General features: G+C 34.8%; 1 long non-coding RNA gene across 1 annotated transcript in view; it reads left to right on the forward strand.

The window, feature by feature from the left end:
• The first annotated feature begins 570 nt into the window (after positions 1–570).
• The window catches only part of LOC121031280 (uncharacterized), a 70,568-nt gene continuing 47,446 nt past the window's right edge, over positions 571–23,692 (forward strand). The window contains exons 1-2 of the long non-coding RNA XR_005790646.1: positions 571–708; positions 16,373–16,521. This is a non-coding gene — a long non-coding RNA (uncharacterized LOC121031280). The remainder of the gene's footprint in view (positions 709–16,372; positions 16,522–23,692) is intronic.

The raw sequence follows: 23,692 nt of genomic DNA on the forward strand, positions 1-23,692 counted from the left end.
AAGGGCATTTTCCTTAGATCATTGCTACTTGTTCCTGGCTTATGATTAGATTATCTCTGCCACTTTTATGACAACTAATTTACCTACCTGTAAGACATAGCCTTACCCAGGAATCAACTATATCCTTTTAGAGTAAGCAGGGTATAAATTCAACTATTTTTAACCTTTACCAATTCCCAAAATCTAAGTGCTTAAGTTGTCAGACAAACAAAAGGAGGATTTTAAAACATCCATCCCAGGAGATATTTTAGAAGAACATAGAATTACAACTATTTCTGATGTAGGTATATTCATGCTTAGAAACACAGATACTCATTTTAACACTCTTAAATATTTTTGTCAGTTGTTTAGAATTTCTTAAAAGAAATAATGTAACAGGAAGATATTTATAGAGAACTAGTGTTTAAACACAAATATAATGAAAACCTAATGAAGATATAGGATATTTGCTTGATTAGTGTTAGGATAGTACTGGTAAACTGAAATGTCTTTTAAAAAAGAGACCACTCAGAAGCAAGCATATCATAACCATTTAAATAATTTCACTCTATTTAACTTTTAGGTATTGGTGAATTAACCTTGGATGATGTTCAGAATTCTCAGAAGAAAAGTTTGAAAATAGTTTTGAAATACAGTATTATCAGATAGTACTACCTAAAGCACACAGTCAGATCCACTTTCAGATCTCTTTCCACTCTCAAAACAACAGTAAGTAATGCAGAGGCTGTGTGTGTGTCAGGGTAGGGGGCATATAGGATGTTTACCTTCCTTTCAATTTTTTTGTGAACTTAAAACTCTTCTAAAAATAGTCTTTAAAATAAAACAAAAAACTGGTAAGTATTTATTTAAAATATTTAAAATACATAGTTACAATAAAGATCACAGATTTTTGTCTCATAGGACTAGATGGGAATGGAAATAGAGCTGCAAGCCAGGTAGTAGCCATGGATCGGCTGTGCTCTGTGTCTAAAATTGGGTAAATGGAGTCTTACTCTTGCAGTAGTAATAATAAAAAAGACTGACAAATCACAGGATATGTGGTATTATGCATATATATGTGTGTATATACATATATATGTATATTTATAGTGTACCCTCTATACCCTGTCTATTTTGTATATACCCTGAAATCTTGCTATAATTGTTAATTAGTTCCAGGGGATTTTTGTCACTGTTGTTTCTGCCTCTTTGGGATTTTCATCATAGACAGAAAATATCTATGAACAAAGGAAGGTTTATTTCTTATTCTTTATTCTTATTTTATATATATATATATATATATATATATATATATATATATATACACACACTTTAAATTATTCCAAAATCACGAGAGAGGAGAGAGAAAAAAGAGAGAGATAAACAAAATAATGATTATAGATAAAATATAGATTATAGATAATGATATATATATATATATATATCTTCATAGGTATCTTCTGCCTATGATGAAAATCATATATTAGAAATACACACACACATATATATATGAATATATATATATGAATATATATATAAACCTTTTATTTCCTTTCTTTGTCACGTTATCTAGGACTGCCATTTTGATGTTGTATAAGGTTAGTGGAAGAGACAACCTTTCCTTGTTCTTGATTTTAGCTGGGAACATTTCAATTACTCGCTATTGACTGTGAGGTTTTTTGTAGTTTTTCATAGCTGTTTCTTTCTATCAAGGTGAGGAATGTAGCTTCTATTCCTGGATTGCTAAGATTTTTTTGTTGGTTTCTTTTTGTTTTAATCATGAATGAGTGTTGAATTTTGTCAAAAGTTTTTCTGAATCTGATAATATAACCAAGTGTTTTTTCTTCTTTAGCTTCTTGATGTTATTTTTTACATTATTTTTGAATATTTAAACTAGCCTTGTATACATGGAATAACACCTACTTGATCATGTTGCATAATTATCTTTATACATTTCAAGATTCCATTTCTTAATGTTTTAGAGTTTTTGCATGTATACTCATGAGGTATGGTCTGTAGTTTTTCTTTGTAGCGTTGTTTCTTTCTGGTTTTGGTGTTAAGGTAATGTTGGCTTTATAGGATTAGTTAGAGTATTCACTTTGCTTCTATTTAATGGAAAAATTTGTAGAGCATTGGTATAATTTTTTCCTTTAACGTGTGGTAGAATTCACCAGTTAACATATATGGGCCTTTCTGGTACTTTCTGTTTGGGAATATTATTAATTTTACTTATTTAGTAGATATGTTCCTATTCAGTCGGTAGACCATGAGACCCTTGATCTCAGGGTCATGAGTTGGAGCCCCAAGTGGGGCATAGAGATTACTTAAAAAAAATAAATAAAGGAACCTATTCATATGTTCTTTGTCTCCTTGTGTGAGTTTGGGCAGATTGTGTCTTTCAAGGAATTGGTCCATTTTATCTAATGCTGTCAAATTTGTGGGTTCAGAGTTTTTATATTATAATTTAAATACCTTCTAAAGTGACTTACTAGATACAAAAAATTAAAGACAATTTTCATGTAAATTCCAGTTGGTTCAGGACGCCTGGGTGGCTCAGTTGGTTAAGCTTCCAGCTTCAGCTCAGGTCACGATCTCATGGCTCATGAGTTCAAGCCCCATGTTGGGCTCTGTGCTGACAGCTCAGAGCCTGAAGCCTGCTTCAGATTCTGTGTCTCTCTGTCTCTCTCCCCTCCCCCCCCCCCATACTCTGTCTCTCTCTCAAAAATAAATTTAAAAAAATTAAAAATAATAAATTACAGTTGTTTAACATACAGAAAAAATAGGGACAATTTTCTTTTCATAATATTCTTAAAAAAAGTCTTAAAATTATTTTAAAGTCTTTGCTAAGCTAAAAAAATAGGTATAAATTATAACTTTTAATGAAAGCGATGCTTTTAAATAACACTTGTACAACAAAAGAAAATTGAACTTTTAGTTTATTGCAGTTAGTGGTTAAGTGGATGACAAAACTCCTATTGCATTTTCAAGATACATATTATATTTCCCATTAAGATCCATAATAATATCTTGATATCAAAGATTATTCAAAATATAAGATGCTATTTTACTATACTTTTGAAAGTCAGATCACGCTTCAAATAGCAGTTTGAGATGATAAAGATTCATAGAGTTTCACAATGGAAATTTTTTTTGTTGTAGCATCAGGTAGGGTCTTATACTTCAGATCAAGATGGTGAACAAAGTAACAGACTTATCCTTCTGCTTTAAAAAAAAAATAGAAGAACAAGAAAAAATATAGTCAACCATGTATGCCATCTATTAGAAAATAGGCATTAAATGTCCATAAATTCCCAGAGGAAGGAAGAAAACATGATAGACTCTAGGATTATAACTATTTACTGCTTAGATGTAGTTTTCAAAAGAAAGAGCTGGAAATTCAGCTGAAAGAGTGTTGGAGAGGAAAGGGATTCAAAGTTGGAATTCTCCAGAAATCTCAAGAGAGATCCCCTAGAGTCTTGACCTAAATATTGATCTGTGCATGAGGGTAAAGTGCCTAACATCCAGGAAGAGACCATCAGAAAGGAATAGTACAGAGCTCAGAGAGTTGGGAGTGGTTCATGCTGTCATAAGGAAGATGAGAAAGACATTGAAATGCACAGGCCATGAGGTAAACCATTAAGAGAGGTATGTCTTTAGTAAGATAGCTAAATTGTCCTTAAATTATAAGCCTTTCTTGATCTACACTAAAGAAAATTTATAAACAAGTTTGGAAAGTATCTTATAGATTTATTTCCAAACAAAATTCAGTACAACTTATAGGAGTTACAACAAAATTCAGGATCAACAATGTAAAATTCATAGTCTACCATCTTATCAAAACTTACAAGTCACAAAAATAAGGTGTGAAATATGGCTTGTGACCTAGAGAGGAATAAGTCAGTAAGCATGAACATATATTTAATTGACGGTACAATCTGGAAAAGGAAATCAAAACAGTAATTATGAATAGTCTACAAATGTTCAAGAAAGTAGAGGGAACTAGGACTACAATGAAGAGAATAAAATGGATGATACAAAAATGACACACACTGCTCCAGTATTCTTACTGGACTTACTGTCTCTTTGTTTTAATTGTTATTGATAGAATGGTGGTGTTTACTCTGATTATTTCATAGGCTATAAGATTTGCTACATATATATTGATACTCTGTTATTCAGTACATAAATATTTAGGATATTTACGTCTTCTTACTTGACCACCTTATCATTGGGATATGACCATCATCATTCCTTATGACATTCTTTGTTTTGAAATGAGTTATTCTGATGTTAATACAGCCACTTCAGTGTCCTTGTTTCAATAATGTTAGCAGGTTATATTTTCCCATCTTTTTAATCAATTTTAATCAATTTATATTTAAGTTTTAGTAAGCGGAATATATCTGGATGCAGCTTTTGTATCCAATTTGAAAAACATCTCCCATTTTATTGGGTTGTTTGCTATTTACATCTAATGTGACTATTGATATGGCTTGGTATATATCTACTATCTTGTTGGTTTTCTTTTTGTTCTATTTGTTTTTCTTATTTCTTTCTGTTTTGCTTTTTTTTTTCCTATTGAGTTTAAAATAATCTCGGGGCGCCTGGGTGGCGCAGTCGGTTAAGCGTCCGACTTCAGCCAGGTCACGATCTTGCGGTCCGTGAGTTCGAGCCCCGCGTCAGGCTCTGGGCTGATGACTCAGAGCCTGGAGCCTGTTTGATTCTGTGTCTCCCTCTCTCTCTGCCCCTCCCCCGTTCATGCTCTGTCTCTCTCTCTGTCCCAAAAATAAATAAACGTTGAGAAAAAAAAAATTAAAAAAAATAAAATAAAATAAAATAATCTGCAAGTAAGTTACTGGAACTAATGAGAGGATTTGGTAAGATCAAAAGGACATATTTTCAATATATAAAAATAAAAAATATATATACACACACTATTAATGCACAACTAGAAAAATAATATAAAAACTAATGCCTTCTAGCTTAAGATATTTGTAATATGTATAATAATTAGTATAATGTATTATAAGATATACTATATATTATCACTATTAGTATAATATATTGGTGTAAGGTATAGTATAAAGCTTATCCTATAGTATCAAAAACATATCCTCATGATTAATTCTAACTAAAAATATATGCAAAATTTCTATACTGAAATTACATATTATATATATGTATATATAAGTGTATATATATATACATATAAGGATATATGTATAAATATATAAACTACATATTATATTTATATTTAAGGAATTTAAAATGCCTATATAGCTGGAAAAAATTCTTATAATTTAGTAATATCACTAAGAAGATTTTAAAATGGACAATATATTTAAACCATCATTTTTCTAAAAAAAGTACATGTACCAATCATCATAATTCAAATAATCATCACAAAACACCAGCATTATAATTATGTAAACTATAAGTTTATTGCTAACTTAAAATAGTAGACAATATCATTTACTAGAATCCTTCACTTGGTCGGTCCTTTCTTCACACCATATTTTGTCTATACAGACATTGCAGTTAGCAAGTTGTATATATCATATTACAATTTCACCTAAAATTAGCACCAATGATATAGTTCAAAGTTAGAGGGTTTTTTCACATTAAAAATAGAACATAAAATATTGATATCTAATGTATGAGGTGAAAGACTCATAAGCTTTAATCACCAGTTTCTACTTCATGTATTTATCAATTGATTTAATAAATACCTGTCAAACACCCACCGTATACTAGGCAATGTTCCAACACTAAGAATACATCAGGGAATACAACAGACAAAATGACTCTGATCATATCAAATTTAGGGTTTAGTTGGGTGAGAGAGACAAAAGTAAACCATGAACAGGTAAAAGGGAATAGGGCAATGCTGTGATCTTGAATAGGAGTTTACAGAAAGCCTGGGATGGAATTTGAAGGATAGCCAGAAGAAGTGCTGATTAGTGCAAATGTTGACGTTCCAAACAGAACTTTCTCCTGCTGAAAAATTTCAGTGACAGAGGTGGCTCACATTTGATAAAAGTTGTGATTGTTTAAATGTAGAAATGTAGGGGGGCGCCTGGGTGGCGCAGTCGGTTAAGCGTCCGACTTCCGCCAGGTCACGATCTCGCGGTCCGTGAGTTCGAGCCCCACGTCAGGCTCTGGGCTGATGGCTCAGAGCCTGGAGCCTGTTTCCGATTCTGTGTCTCCCTCTCTCTCTGCCCCTCCCCCGTTCATGCTCTGTCTCTCTCTGTCCCAAAAATAAATAAACGTTGAAAAAAAAAATAAATGTAGAAATGTAGGAATTGAATACTTGATTTTAACGATATTAATGTAATTCAGTATGTTCCTGTACTGCCTTCTTCTTGCAGATTGTGGGGCTCTGCTCTTTCAACTACCGTCTCCTCTTACAAGTGTAGAATGTTAATTATTTCAGTAGATTTGCCTATTTTCATTTTAATGTGGTAATCATGATCATCATTATTAATGTGAATTTATTCTGAGGGCAACTGGAGTAAAATCCCACGTGGGATGTTTAAATTCTCTCATTTGTAAGTTCAAGTAGAAGGTAAAAATGACCATTCCATTAAACTGCTATAACCTAAGGCAAGCTGTTCTGAAATCACTGGGAGAGAGTTAACTACCAAAATAAAGGTGAAGCCCTCTTAGTCACATTTCTCTGGATACACATGAATACATCTTCTTCAGAATTAAGATTAAAGCTGTAACTTCTGAACCACAAATGGCTATAGAAATGCCTGCTATTCCATTTATAGTCTCAGAAGTGGTAAATTTACGAGTATGTCACTTCATTATGTTTGCAGTGTAATGGATGAATTTTTAATGCTATATATTGTTTGGAAATTGGTTCTGCTATAAATTTCTGAGCATTTATTCTACAAATCTTATATATTGGGACTTACCATGAATTCTTTATGATAAAGTGTTAACAGAAATTTTAAGTCCCAGCTTCATTTATATATTTTATATTTTAAATAATGTAATTTATATTTATAATTACAATAGCATATTTCAAACAGTGTGTGCTTGATAGGATTTTCAGTTTTTACGTACTGCAATATTTTGTAGAAGTGAAAATGAGCAATTAAGTATGGTAAGCTAACCTAAATTTGTTACGTATTAACCTTTCAGGTCTACATGAAATTTTTATAAGTGCTAGGATAACAGACAGATTTACCCTTTGTGTAAGACTCTTACTATGGCTGAGCACTAAATTGCTAAATGCTTTCACTTCATTTCTAGGATTTTCATGTGGGTTATCATAGTCATTGTTGCTACTACTGTTGTTGAAGGTGGTGGTGATGGTGATAATAGTATTTTGATTCCTTTTAGGCTTTTGTTAGAAAGCAGAACATTCCAGCCGGGCGCTCTTCCCTTTTTAAGTACTGAAAAAAGCTAGCATGGGATGTTAACTGAAAATGCCAACAGTGTTTAACCTGAACTATAAAGACATTTGTTTCAATATTTCATGTCGTTATCTTCATATTGATAAGATCCAAAGTCCCCTTTCACTCTGATTGCATATGTATAATCCAAGAGAAAGATAAATTTTCCAATGTTTTTATGTCCTTTGTTTTAAATTTTTTTTTCAACATTTATTTATTTTTGGGACAGAGAGAGAGACAGAGCATGAACGGGCGAGGGGCAGAGACAGAGGGAGACACAGAATTGGAAACAGGCTCCAGGCTCTGAGCCATCAGCCCAGAGCCCGACGCGGGGCTGGAACTCACGGACCGCGAGATCGTGACCTGGCTGAAGTCGGATGCTTAACCGACTGCGCCACCCAGGCGCCCCTATGTCCTTTGTTTTAAAAAGAATACAATGCTAAAGCAACACAAAAGCTGAGCAGAAGTAAGAGTAAATAATCAGTTTTTTTCCCCCTTGGGAATATAAGAGGAGTAGAGGACAGTATAAAATCAATAATTTAACTTATTCCAAAATGAGAGATAAGAGAGAGAAAAGAGAGAGATGAGCATGAAAATAATGATTATAGTCTGATCGTAGAGAGGAGATTATTATTTGTGTTTATTCTTTGAGAAATATGTTCACCTGATACAAAATTCAAAAATTATAAGCGTATAAAATGAAAAGTGTCCCTCCCTGATCCCCACTCAGTTTCTCTACCTGATGGCCACCCATGTTTTTCAGCTTTCAGATATACACTATACCAATACAATGATAGACACATATATTACATTTTTATTTTCTTATTGAAAAGGTGGCATGGTTTGCATATTACAATTTGTTTTACAATTTACACTATATCTTATAAACCCTCCCATATCAACACAGAAAGATCTTGTATTTCAAAAGCATTTAAGGGCACCTGGGTGGCTCAGTCGGTTAAGCAACAGCCTCTTGATTTCAGCTCAGGTCATGATCTCCACGTTTGTGAGATAGAGCCCAACTTTGGGCTCTATGTTGGGAGTGGAGTCTGCTTGGGATTCTGTCTCTCCCGCTCCCTCTGCCACTCTCCCGTACACACCTTCTCTCTCTCAAAATAACTACATGTAGTTAAAAAAAGATAAAAGCATGTATATTTGGGTTTGTGTTTCATACCCTATTAATACTATATTGTTGGATTTTTTGCTTATCATTTTAAAGGAACTTGCATATGTTAAAGAAATCAGTTTTTTATTTGTTATATGAGTTGGAACCATTTTACTAGGTATTATGCCATTTTTGCCAGACAAAATTGCTTTAGGGTTTAGTTGGTCAAAATTATTAATGTATGTAATTCTACTCTTTTGTATCTTATAAAAGCCTTTTCCATTCTAATAATAATGCTGATACCAAAATATCTCATGAGTTATTTTAACACATAAAGAGTCTTTTTATACAGTTGTACTTTTGAAACATGGTATTAATTTTGTGTAAGTTTAAAGGAGTGAATCCAACTTACCTTGTTTTTAGATACATATGAAATTATGCTCAAACTATTTACTAATAACCTTTCTTTTGTCATCATATTTTAAATGTTACTTCTAATGTATAATAAATCTCATATTTACTTGGGTATATTTTCTGACTTTCTACTCTTTTCCATTGATCTTTTCATCTATTTGCTATTAACTAGTATGTGTAGCTCTTAAATATATGTTAATATCTTGAAAAGGTAGGCTTGTACCACCTTGTTATTAATTTTTTGAAAAACACATTAGCTAATATTGATTTTAACTTATTTACATGATTTTTTAAAAAATTAACCTGATTAGTTTTAAAGAGTTGTAGTATTAAATGTATAGTTTAACATAAGTAGAATTTATATGAGTTTGTCTTTCTACTCAGTCACCTGGAATCCTTTCCATTATGTTCCATATTTGGAGTGGGAGGATCAGTATTGAGACAGTTTTTGTATTTTAATACTTGGTATATTTGATTTTACCGATACTTAAGTATTATTGTAAATTAGGATTTTTCTCATTATGTCTTTTAAATGGTTGATTTCTATAGATATAATGAGACTATTTTTAAATGTTATTTACGTTAACTACTTTGTTTTATATATTTTGTTTTAGTTCATTTCCTTAGATTTTCCAAGTATACAACTTTCAAACAACAATAAATATCAAGACTTTTTAGGGAATGTAGGAAAAGACACGCTCATCCTGGCACAAGCTAAAGTGTGTTTAAGAACCAACCATCATATGCTGGGAGGGTACATCTTGTATATAGCATGAGCAGGACCAGAGTCACAGAAAAGCTGAACTAACAGATATCCAGACCTCCTTGTCTTTGCAATTTTCAGCAGTATGAAACAAGGATACATTAATATACCCAACTCCAAATTTGTTTTTGTAATTTATTACACAGTCTTTGGAAATTTTCTAATAATTTAGAATAGATTTGCTTGACATATTCTTTTTTATAATATCCTTAGTTTAGAATGTATGTATTTAATATTTATATTAGTATGAAATATACAGAATTGGTATTTTGTTAGTCATCATATTTTAAAACCACTTTCAAATGTAGTTTTAATATTAAGGTAAAATATATTAATCTGAAAAATAAGATTTTTACAAATTTATATTTAGTTTCAGTCAAATAAACATCACTGTGTAAATATACTGTGATAGTATTATTGAAGTGATTTAAATAGGAGCAAATTTCAGTTTAAAGAATTGTTTTAGATTGATTGGCATTATTGAATAAAGTGAGCGTTAGACATTTATGGCCCTTCCTCCTTCCCTTCCCCGCCCCCCCCTTGTCTCTTGCCTCTTGCCTCATGCCTCATGCCTCTTGCCTCTTCCCTTTCCTTCCTTTTTTTTTTGTCAACTTAGCTAAAAACTCTTCCAACTATCACACTAGAAGCTGGAAATTTCAGACACTTGCTTTCCTCACCCCTTTTATGTCTAGAATACAAGTACCAGATCCTACTTTAGCAGAAGCTTTAGGGAAAAGCAGGAAGGGGCATACTTCATCTGGCATATATGGCAAGAGAGAATATGTCCTCGCTCAATTTCTAGAGGCAGGAGTGATTCTGACACTAATAATATCTAGTATTATCATTAGGTGACCCTAACTGCAGGGTCCAGATGTGGGAGGTTGTTGTGTAACCTATGACATTGGTTTGTGTGTCAGACTAGTTCTGCAGCACAGTCCAAAAGTGGTATTCCTGACTGTCGTTTTAAACCTAAATCTCTGGTCCTTTACTGATTCTATGAACTTTCAACCATCCTCTAATAAATTACCATCTCTCATAATTTAACTGTTAATTTAATTGGAACATAACTGTTCCAATTGCTTTCGTTAAAAAGTGCTAAATATCTGTACTGTAAATCAGTACTTCTTAACCTTTGCACTATTGAAAACTCAGAGCAGATTATTCATTTTTGGGAGCTAGTGAGTGGCTGTCCTCTACGTTATGGGATATTTATCAGCCTTTACCTACCAGTGCCAGTAGCATATTCCCATTTGTGAAAATCAAAATGTTTCAAAGACATTGTCACATGTCTCCTGAGACAGAATAGCCCTCACCTCAATTGAGAAATACTATTACAAATATATTGATAGTTAACAGAAAGGAAAATTGGATGATATGAAACATAATGTGAAATTTTTTTCATTAAATAGGTTTCTACTTCAGTAAATAAATATGAAAACATAATCATTGAGAATCATATAATCATGAGGGTAAAATTAATTAAAATATTTATAAAATTTAAAATATATGTATTATTAAAGGAAAACAGGTGAGATACACTGTATCTCTCACAGTAAAATTAAATCTAAATTCTCCAGTGAGTAGTTCAGAGAATGTTCTTTGGCATTCCTAGGATTATCATTAGAGATTTAACAGTAACAGAAATAATTGCCAAGAATATTAAATCAATATTTTATGCTCTTTGTTCCTCAATTATGTGCCTATTTGCACAAAATATTTCCAGTTTATTTCCAATTCCTAAGTGTATTTTTATCTGTATTAACACTCTGTTAGTGACTTAACCTTACCATATATTTGAACATTGGATCATTTCCATTTTTTTCTCACTATTATAATAACATGAATAATTTCATTCATTGTACTTTTCTATACTTTCCATATTTGAATTTATTTCCTCACAATAGAATATCCAAAGTAAATCATCAGATTAATAAATTTAGACTATTTAAAGATCTTAAAACAATCTGTATAAGTGTACATTAATAATAGTGTTATTCCAGTTTAAGTCTACAAACGATATATAAGAATTTCTACTTTACTATGACCTTAGTATAATTAGATCATTTTCTATTGTTTACAGCAGGTAACTGACTCATTATGTAAATGTTTTTGGTTAGACACCAGAATAATACAGTACAACCAAATTATGAAGTCCAGCAGATATTTAAGAGATTAACAAACCTCTTGTGGAATCCAGCTCTTCAATACGTCTATCAGTAAATTTTATATGGATAAATTATATATATATGCATAAATATTTTGTGTAAAACTATATTTATATATTTTATATTTATAAATATACATATTTTAAAATTTTTAATGTTTATATTAGAGAGAAACAGCATGAGTTGGAGAGGGGCAGAGAGAAAGGAAGACACAGAATCTGAAGCAGGCTCCAGGCTCCGAGCTGTCAGCACAGAGCCAGATGCATGGCTCAAACCTATGAAATGTGTGATCATGACCTGAATGGAAGGCTGAAGTCAGGCACTCACCCAATTGAGTGACCTAGGCGTCCCTATATGTATATGTATATATATACATATGTATATGTATGTATATGGAGCACACACACACACAGAAATATTAATGGTTCTTTGGTTTGCTGTTTTTATCTTAAATAATGTTTTATTTAATGTTTGTTTATTTTGAGAAAGAGAGTGTGTACCCGAGCTCCATGCTGTCAGCACAGTTCATCATCTTGATTTAAAAAAATCAAGGCTACATCATCTTGAATTAAAAAAAAAAACAACAACAAAAGTACAATATCAACAGTGAGAGAAATCCAGTCTCTCTATAAACGGAGGCCCTTCATAATTTGAAATGAGTTGTGAACATTTGAGAAAGAACCTTTACTTCTCATTTCAATTGCTTTTTATGTCAATCTCTATTCATATCCAAGACTATAACATCTTGAATTCATTTTGCCTGCTGACATGAGAGTTGACAACTTAGAGACATTTATTTTTTTGTGTGTGTGGTAATGTATACATAGCATAACATTTAGATCGTGCCCATTTTTCAGTGTACAGATTTGTGGCATTGAGCATATTCACATTGCTGTGTAACTATCACCATCATTCTTATCCAGAATTTGTCTTCTGCAATCAAATGCTAACTCCCTTTAACTCTCCCCCTATCCCTTGGCACTGCCATTCTACCTTCTGCCTCTATGAATTTGTTACTCTAGGAAACTTGTAAAATCAGTCATACAATCACATTTTCCTTTTGTGGTTACCTTAAATCACTTATCTAATATTTTCAATGGTGTAGCATGTGTAAGAACTGCCAACTGCCTTCCCTTTTAAGACTGAAAAATACATATATCACATTTGGTTTGCCATTCATCTGTTGGATACTTAAGTTACTATGAGCATTCGGCTTATGAATAGTGCTGTTATGAGCATGAGTACACAAACATCATGTTTGAGTCTCTGCCTTTACTAATTGTGGGGATATATCCAGAAGTAGAATTGTTGGATCATCGACAGACACCCTTTTAATTCATCATTTTTGAAGTTATTTTCTTGATTTAAAGAGCACAGTATATCTCTTTTTTATACCATAGAAAAGTTTACCAGTCTCTAAAGACAACACAAAGTTCTTGACTAAATGGGGGTGGAAGTGTATTTACTTACTTATTTACTTAGCTAACTTATTATCTATTACTATATATTACTTAGCTATTATTACTTACTAATCAGTAATTAGTAAGTAATATACAGCACTCTTTCAAAAGAAATTGACAGCCAGGTGTTCATATCTTGACTCACTGGGAATATATTTAATTAGGTTATTCTCTTAGTTCAACATCCTTCAGACTAACTTCTTGGGTAAAAATAACTTAGTTTAGATACCTGTTTTGACTGATGTTAAAAAGTTACAACTTTATTTGGCCAATTTGCTATTATGGAAAAGGTCAGAAATGGATAATCAAAACCACTTTCCAATAAAGCAGGGGGTTAGTGCTGGAAAGGAATAACAAAGCATGGTCAACCAATGCAGAAACTGGCAGTCACATGAAAATATTATTTGAAAATCATTCTTTTAATATTATCTTCATACAGATTGATTTTGGAAAATAAAAAAACACAGATAATGTGTTGTCTCAGGGCCAACTTGGGTTCAGGTCATGATCTCGTGGTCTGTGAGTTGGAGCCCCATGTCGGGCTCTGTGCTGACAGCTCAAAGCCTGGAGCCTGCTTCAGATTCTGGGTCTCCCTCTCCCTCTGCCCCTGCCCCACTCATATTCTGTGTGTGTATGTCTGTCTCAAAAATAAACATTCAAAAAAATTTTCAAAAAAGAAAGAAACTGGCAATTATCAATACATCCATTGCCCAGTGTTAGCCACTATTAACTATTTGGCATATTTTTTCTAGTCATTGTTATATAGACTTAAATTAAAATTAACCCAAGTGAATAAAACATATCTATTCTTTATCCATCATTCAAAAAGTAGAAAAGGTACAGATAAAAATTATGTAGTAATTTTAGTGTTTGATAATAATCCTTGTTATAGTTCATTGAATCTCTCTCTGCAGGTTGTAACAAATATATCTGTTACAATGAAATTTTACTTTGAAGTGCTATTTACAACTTAAAAATACCACTGTGTCAGAGCACCTGGATGGCTCAGTCGGTTAAGGGTCCGACTACGTATCAGGTCATGATCTCACAGTTCGTTGAGTTCGAGCCCCGTGGTGGGCTCTGTGCTAACAGCTCAGAGCCTGGAACCTGCTTTGGATTCTTTGTCTCCTTCTCTCTCTGCCCCTGCCTTGCTCATGCTCTGTCTCTCTCACTCTCAAAAATAAACATTAAAAATAAATAAATAAATAAATACATACATACATACATAAACACATACATACATACATACACACACACACATACTGTGCTGAATTCCATCTATAAAAACAAGAAAGTAAAATTGAAAGAAATTTTTAATTCAGATAAATGTATGTTGAAGATGAAGTTAGTTTGCTACCTATATGATTTAGTTTCAGTAGGACTGATCGGCTCCAAGCTATTTAGGATAAGGACATTAGAATTCTTATATTTGATCCAATTTCCTCTGTCTCATTTGTTGTTAGTCATAGGTTTACAATGTCATTTATAGTGTTAACATTTCTGTTCCACATCTAACATTTCTATGTTTTGATTTATCTTCTACATTAAATTTACTATTCATTAGTTCTTTTACCATTTTTTTCTATTTTCCACAGTTCAACTATAATTAGCTAAATATTTTAAATTTATTTCTAAAAATAAGTTTAGTAGAAAGTTTGAGCCCCGGTTTAACAGATATACAGCTTATATATATGGTGATTTAGTAAACAATAAAAGAGGCATTTTAATTTAATTTGGGAAATATAACTATTTAACTACTGAAGCATTTGAGTAGACATTTTCACAATAAATTTAGATTCATTCCTTCCCCATATACCAAGATAAAATTAACACGTATGGAGAATTTTATTGTAAATAGAATTTGTTGTACAAATGATTGGAATATATATTTTAACTTTGGAGTGGGGAAGCTTTTTCCCCTATATCAGAAACTATTGGATAATAAATATGAAATACTTTCAAATGCAGAGAAAATACCATTTGTGAAATACCATTTGTAAAATTTAAAGCTGAATTTAAATGTTTATGACACTTATAACAACAAAATATATGCAGATATTATGATAAACGTTTTTAGAAAACAACCAATGGAATATGGACATTCACTGACTATTCACCAAATATCCATCTCTGTGTTAGACTCTCATAGGATGGCACTTTATTTCCACTTGGATTAAATAAGATTATGTGATTTGAATTGGACAGGAAAATGTGTACAGAAGTGATGTGTATCATTTCTGAGCTGAAATTTTTGGCTCAACTGCATCCTCAACCCTCTATTTCAGTGGTCATGGAAATACATGTGAAGATTGAATGTTGGTCAGCCTGTATTCCTCATAGCCTATTATCAGCAAAGTTCTCAGCTCATTGGTGATGTTTGGCATAGTCAACAAACGAATCTTTCTTTCTATAGACACTTGAATTATAAACCAGGGATTGAAAAAAATATATTAGAGCATAACTAGTCCTTCCGGATTGATAAAGCTTCTAATAGAAGACTCAACAAAAGAAAAGCCATCGAAAGTGCATTACATGTATTTTAGAACATCTTGAAATCAGTCCACATTTCAGTGTATTGTGTAATCTAGTAAAAGGATAAATGTACTACTTATGGAGTAAAAGCTAGAATTAACTCACTCTTGAATAGGAATATATTCATAGATAGGGTAAACTGACATCTTTACATCTTTTGTCTGCCAGTATCACTTAAAAAGGAATGACAGACGGGGTCACACTCTAGATTGAAAGGCAGTATTGAATTGAACAAAGTGAAAAGTCTGTTTTAAATTGAAGAGACAGAACAAGTCATTACATTTGCTAGAAAATCCTTAGGGTAACTCTGATGGGTAATTATGACATTCCTTTATCCCCTTCCTGAATTTTAGAGCTATCTGAAAATATCCTGATGTTCAGAGACAAGTAAATCTTTTTTGAGGATACTTTTTCTCAATTATATCACTCAGAGGAAATCCTATGTGCATTGTGTTTCAGAGTAATGGTGAAAAATTAAAAATTTCCCTAATCAGCCAAGGATCTTTACTAGAAGATAGATTACTAAAGTTTACACTTTGTTTTCTTTTCAGGATTAGAGTCCTTTAAACTGCAGAAGTATTAGATCACTGCCAATTTATCAACAAAACAAAGTAAGGAGCCTCTTAAAAACAATCACCTCATAATTTTTCAAAATAACTGAAGAAGCAAGTTGTGAGCTCAGCTACTATATATGCAAAAGGTAAATATATAATTTAATTGCTTTCTGCCATATTTTTATTAACTACTTAGAAACAGTGACAGATAAACCACAATATATATGTACGTGTATATATAGAGATTCTAATTACTTATAATTATGAACATTTCACTGTTTAATTTTCATATATATATTTGTATATATATTCAAACTTTCATGGAATTTAAAAAGCAAGAAAAGATAAACAAGTCAAAACATACCAGTGAGAGTCATCTCTGATTTTGATTCTTTTTGATATTTCATCTTGAGATAATTGTGTCTGTGTGTGTGTATTTATATATACATATATATATATGCATATATGTGTATGTGTATATGTATATGTGTGTATATGTACATATATGTGTGTGTAAAACTTTTGAAGATAATTTTATATAATACATGTTATCCATCTCTTGAGGATTCATTCTCTTTTTTTTTCAATATATGAAATTTATTGTCAAATTGGTTTCCATACAACACCCAGTGCTCATCCCAAAAGGTGCCCTCCTCAATACCCATCACCCACCCTCCCCTCCCTCTCACCCCCCATCAACCCTCCGTTTGTTCTCAGGTTTTAAGAGTCTCTTATGCTTTGGCTCTCTTCCACTCTAACCTCTTTTTTTTTTTTTTTTCCTTCCCCTCCCCCATGGGTTTCTGTGAAGTTTCTCAGGATCCACATAAGAGTGAAACCATATGGCATCTGTCTTTCTCTGTATGGCTGATTTCACTTAGCATCACACTATCCAGTTCCATCCACGTTGCTACAAAGGGCCATATTTCATTCTTTCTCATTGCCACGTAGTACCCCATTGTGTATATAAACCACAATTTCTTGGGGCGCCTGGGTGGCGCAGTCGGTTGAGCGTCCGACTTCAGCCAGGTCACGATCTCGCGGTCTGTGGGTTCGAGCCCCGCGTCGGGCTCTGGGCTGATGGCTCAGAGCCTGGAGCCTGTTTCCGATTCTGTGTCTCCCTCTCTCTCTCTGCCCCTCCCCTGTTCACGCTCTGTCTCTCTCTGTCCCAAAAATAAATAAACGTTGAAAAAAAAATTTTTTTTAAACCACAATTTCTTTATCCATTCATCAGTTGATGGACATTTAGGCTCTTTCCATAATTTGGCTATTGTTGAGAGTGCTGCTATAAACATTGGGGTACAAGTGCCCCTATGTATCAGTAATCCTGTATCCCTTGGGTAAATTCCTAGCAGTGCTATTGCTGGGTCATAGGGTAGGTCTATTTTTAATTTTCTGAGGAACCTCCAAACTGTTTTCCAGAGCGGCTGCACCAGTTTGCATTCCCACCAACAGTGCAAGAGGGTTCCTGTTTCTCCACATTCTCTCCAGCATCTATAGTCTCCTGATTTGTTCATTTTGGTCACTCTGACTGGTGTGAGGTGGTATCTGAGTGTGGTTTTGATTTTATTTCCCTGATAAGGAGCGACGTTGAACATCTTTTCATGTGCCTATTGGCCATCTGGATGTCTTCTTTAGAGAAGTGTCTATTCGTGTTTTCTGCCCATTTCTTCACTGGGTTATTTGTTTTTCAGGTGTGGAATTTGATGAGCCCTTTATACAATTTGGATACTAGCCCTTTGTCCGATATGTCATTTGCAAATATCTTTTTGCCTTTTAGTTTTGTTGGTTGTTTCCTTTGCTATGCAGAAGCTTTTTATCTTCATAAGGTCCCAGTAGTTCATTTTTGCTTTGAATTCCCTTGCCTTTGGGGATGTGTCGAGTAAGAGATTGCTACGGCTGAGGTCAAAGAGGTCTTTTCCTGCTTTCTCCTCTAGGGTTTTGATGGTTTCCTGTCTCACATTCAGGTCCTTTATCCATTTTGAGTTTATTTTTGTGAATGGTGTGAGAAAGTGGTCTAGTTTCAATCTTCTGCATGTTGCTGTCCAGTTCTCCCAGCACCATTTGTTAAAGAGACTGTCTTTTTTCCATTGGATATTCTTTCCTGTTTTGTCAAAGATTAGTTGGCCATACTTTTGTGGGTCAAGTTCTGGGGTTTCTATTCTATTCCATTGGTCTATGTGTCTGTTTTTGTGCCAATATCATGCTGTCTTGATGATGACAGCTTTGTAGTAGAGGCTGAAGTATGGGATTGTGATGCTTCCTGCTTTGGTCTTCTTCTTCAAAATTACTTTGGCTATTCAGGGCCTTTTGTGGTTCCATATGAATTTGAGGATTGCTTGTTCTAGTTTCGAGAAGAATGCTGGTGCAATTTTGATTGGGATTGCATTGAATGTGTAGATAGCTTTGGGTAGTATTGAGATTCTGACAATATTTATTCTTCCAATTCATGAGCACGAAATATTTTTCCATTTCTTTATATCTTCTTCAATTTCCTTCATAAGTTTTCTATACTTTTCAGCATACAGATCCTTTACATCTTTGGTTAGATTTGTTCCTAGGTATTTTATGCTCTTGGTGCAATTGTGAATGGGATCAGTTTCTTTATTTGTCTTTCTGTTGCTTCATTGTTAGTGTATAAGAATGCAACTGATTTCTGTACATTGACTTTGTATCCTGCAACTTTGCTAAATTCATGTATCAGTTCTAGCAGACTTATGATGGAGTCTATCGGATTTTCCATGTATAATATCATGTCATTTGCAAAAAGTGAAAGCTTGACATCATCTTTGCCAATTTTGATGCCTTTGATTTCCTGTTGTTGTCTGATTGCTGATGCTAGAAATTCCAACACTATGTTAAACAACAACGGTGAGAGTGGACATTCCTGTCGTGTTCCTGATCTCAGGGAAAAAGCTCTCAGTTTTTCCCCATTGAGGATGATGTTAGGTGTGGGATTTCCATAAATGGCTTTGATGATCTTTAAGTATGTTCCTTCTATCCCGACTTTCTCGAGGGTTTTCATTAAGAAACATTGCTGAATTTTGTCAAAGGCCATTTCTGCATTGATTGACAAGATCATATGGTTCTTATCTTTTCTTTTATTAATGTGATGTATCACGTTGATTGATTTGCGAATGTTGAACCAGCCCTACAGCCCAGGAATGAATCCCACTTGATCATGGTGAATAATTCTTTTTATATGCTGTTGAATTCGATTTGCTAGTATCTTATTGAGAATTTTTGCATCCATATTCATCAGGGATATTGGCCTGTAGTTGTCTTTTTTTACTGGGTCTCTGTCTGGTTTAGGAATCAAAGTAAGACTGGCTTCATAGAATGAGTCTGGAAGTTTTCCTTCCCTTTCTATTTTTTGGAATAGCTTGAGAAGGATAGGTATTATCTCTGCTTTAAACGTCTGGTAGAACTCCCCTGGGAAGCCATCTGGTCCTGGACTCTTATTTGTTGGGATATTTTTGATGACTGATTCAATTTCTTCACTGGTTATGGGTCTGTTCAAGCTTTGTCTTTCCTCCTGATTTTTGGAAGTGTGTGGGTGTTTAGGAATTTGTCCATTTCTTCCAGGTTGTCCAGTTTGTTGGCATATAATTTTTCATAGTATTCCCTGATAATTGCTTGTATCTCTGAGGGATTGGTTGTAATAATTCCATTTTCATTCATGATTTTATCTATTTGGGTCATCTCCCGTTTCTTTTTGAGAAGCCTGGCTAGAGGTTTGTCAATTTTGTTTATTTTTTCAAAAACCAACTCTTGGTTTCCTTAATCTGCTCTACAGTTTTTGTAGATCCTATAATGTTTATTTATGCTCTGATTTTTATTATTTCTCTTCTTTTGCTGGGTTTGGGGTGTCTTTGCTGCTCTGCTTCTATTTCCTTTAGGTGTGCTGTTAGATTTTGTATTTGGGATTTTTCTTATTTCTTGAGATAGGCCTGTATTGCAATGTATTTTCCTCTCAGGACTGCCTTTGCTGCATCCCAATGCGTTTTGATTGTTGTATTTTCATTTTCATTTGTGTCCATATATTGTTTAATTTCTTCTCTCATTGCCTGGTTGACCCATTCATTCTTTAGTAGGGTGTTCTTTAACCTCCATGCTTTTGGAGGTTTTCCAGACTTTTTCCTGTGGTTGATTTCAAGCTTCATAGCATTGTGGTCTAAAAGTATGCATGGTATGATCTCAATTCTTGTATACTTATGAAGGGCTGTTTTGTGACCCAGTATGTGATCTATCTTGGAGAATGTTCCATGTGCACTCGAGAAGAAAGTATATTCTGTTGCTTTGGGATGCAGAGTTCTAAATATATCTGTCAAGTCCATCTGATCCAATGTCTCATTCAGGGCCCTTGTTTCTTTATTGATCCTGAGTCTAGATGATCTATCCATTTCTGTAAGTGGAGTGTTAAAGTCCCCTGCAATTACCACATTCTTATCAATAAGGTTGCTTATGTTTGTGAGTAATTGTTTTATATATTTGGGGGCTCCTGTATTCGGAGCAAAGACATTTAGAATTGTTAGCTCTTCCTGATGGATAGACCCTGTGATTATTATATAGTGCCCTTCTTCATCTCTTGTTACAGCCTTTAATTTAAAGTCTAGTTTGTCTGATATAAGTATGGCTACTCCAGCTTTCTTTTGACTTCCAGTGGCATGATAAATAGTTCTCCATCCCCTTACTCTCAATCTGAAGGTGTCCTCAGGTCTAAAATGAGTCACTTGTAGACAGCAGATAGATGGGTCTTGTTTTTTTATCCATTCTGATACCCTATGTCTTTTGGTTGGCGCATTTAATCCATTTACATTCAGTGTTATTATAGAAAGATAGGGGTTTAGAGTCATTGTGATGTCCGTATGTTTTATGCTTGTAGCAATGTCTCTGGTGCTTTGTCTCACAGGATCCCCCGTAGGATATCTTGTAGGGCTGGTTTAGTAGTGACGAATTCCTTCAGTTTTTGCTTGTTTGGGAAGACCTTTATCTCTCCTTCTATTCTAAATGACAGACTTTCTGGATAAAGGATTCTCGGCTGCATATTTTTTCTGTTCATCACATTGAAGATCACCTGCCATTCCTTTCTGGCCTGCCAAGTTTCAGTAGAGAGATCAGTCACAAGTCTTACAGGTCTCCCTTTATATGTTACAGCACATTTATCCCTTGCTGCTTTCAGAATTTTCTCTTTATCCTTGTATTTTGCCAGTTTCACTATGATATGTTGTGCAGAAGATTGATTCAAGTTACGTCTGAAGGGAGTTCTCTGTGCCTCTTGGATTTCAGTGCCTTTTTCCTTCCCCAGATCTGGGAAGTTCTCAGCTATTATTTCTTCACGTACACCTTCAGCACCTTTCCCTCTCTCTTCCTTTTCTGGAATACCAATTATACGTAGATTATTTCTCTTTAGTGCATCACTTAGTTCTCTAATTTTCCCCTCATACTCCTGGATTTTTTTTTCTCAGCTTTTTCTCAGCTTCTTCTTTTTCCATAATTTTATCTTCTAGTTCACCTATTCTCTCCTCTGCCTCTTCAATCCAATCCGTACTTGTCTCCATTTTATTTTGCAACTCATTAATACCTTTTTTTTAGCTCCTCCTGGCTGTTCCTTAGTCCCTTGATCTCTGTAGCAGTAGATTCTCTGCTGTCCTTTATACTGTTTTCAAGCCCAGCGATTAATTTTATGACTTTTTCTAAATTCACTTTCTGTTATATTGTTTAAATCATTTTTAATCAGTTTGTTAGCTGTTGTTATTTCCTGGATATTTTTCTGAGGGGAATTCTTCCGGTTCGTCATTTTGGATAGTCCCTGGAGTGGTGCGGGACTGCGGGGCACTTCCCCTGTGCTGTCTTGAATAACTTGTGTTGGTGGGCGGGGCCGCAGTCAGACCTGATGTCTGCCCCCAGCCCACTGCTGGCGCCGTATTCAGACTGGTGTGTGCCTTCTCTTCCCCTCTCCTAGGGGCGGGATTCACTGTGGGGTGGTGTGGCCTGTCTGGGCTACTTGCACACTGCCAGGCTTGTGGTGCTGGGGATCTGGAGTATTAGCTGGGGTGGATCAGCAAGGTGCACAGGGGCGGGAGGGGCAGGCTCAGCTGGCTTCTCCTTAGGTGATCCACTTCAGGAGGGGCCCTGTGGCACCAGGAGGGAGTCAGACTAGCCAGAGGGATGGATCTGCAGAAGCACAGCTTTGGGTGTTTGCCTGGTGCAAGCAAGTTCCCTGGCAGGAACTGGTTCCCTTTGGGATTTTGGCTGGGGGATGGGTGAGGGAGATGGCGCTGGCGAGTGCCTTTGTTCCCCGCCACGCTGAGCTCTGTTGTCTGCGTCTCAACAACTCTCCCTCCCTCCCGTTGTCCTCCAGCCCTCCCATTCTCCGAGCAGAGCTGTTAGCTTATAACCTTCCAGATGTTATGTCTTGCTTGCTGTCAGAACACACTCTGCCAGACTCGGGGGCTCTGCTTGGCCGGAGGGCCGCCCCTCCACCCTGGCTCCCTCCTGCCAGTCCGTGGAGCGCGCACTGCCTCTCCGCCCTTCCGACCCTCTTCCGTGGGCCTCTTGTCTGCGCTTGGCTCCAGAGACTCAGTTCTGCTAGTCTTCTGGCGGTTTTCTGGGTTATTTAGGCAGGTGTAGGTGGAATCTAAGTGATCAGCAGGACGCGTGGTGAGCCCAGCATCCTCCTACGCCACCATCTTCCCAGGATCCTCCATTCTTTTTAATTTTTTTTTTAATGTTTATTTTTGAGAGAGAGAGAGACAGTGGAGCAGGGGAAAGTCAGAGAGAGGAAGACACAGAATCTGAAGCAGGCTCTAGGCTCTGAGCTGTCAGCACAGAGCCCGATGCAGGGCTCGAACCCATGAACCATGAGATCATGACCTGAACCAACGTCAGACCCTTAACCAACTGAGCCACATAGGCACCCCTAGGATTCATTATTTTTAAACGTTGGCAGTTTTATTCCCTTATTTTCTGTTTGCATCAACTACATGAATTTCTAGGTAAAGATTTGAGACATGACAGCTTCCTAATTTATGGAAGTTATCTTCTCCTTGTGAGGTATTCCTCCCTCATGCATTAACTTCTTACTAAAATTATTGATTCTATTATTGTTTATGAAAATACACATTGAAATATATTATATTCTGACAACTCAATTCTGAGTTGAATTGAAAAGTTGTCAAAACTTTCTACCTATTGGAGTTTTAATTTAGGAAAAACTCTTTACCAAGAGTGCCTGGGGGTGCTCAGTCTGTTGATCATCTGACTCTTCATTTTGGCTCAAGTCATGATCCATCATGTGTGGAACCTACTTAATATTCT

This window comes from Herpailurus yagouaroundi, unplaced genomic scaffold (assembly GCF_014898765.1).
Source record: "Herpailurus yagouaroundi ecotype Mexico unplaced genomic scaffold, PumYag 141, whole genome shotgun sequence".
Taxonomy (NCBI): Eukaryota; Metazoa; Chordata; class Mammalia; order Carnivora; family Felidae; genus Herpailurus; species Herpailurus yagouaroundi.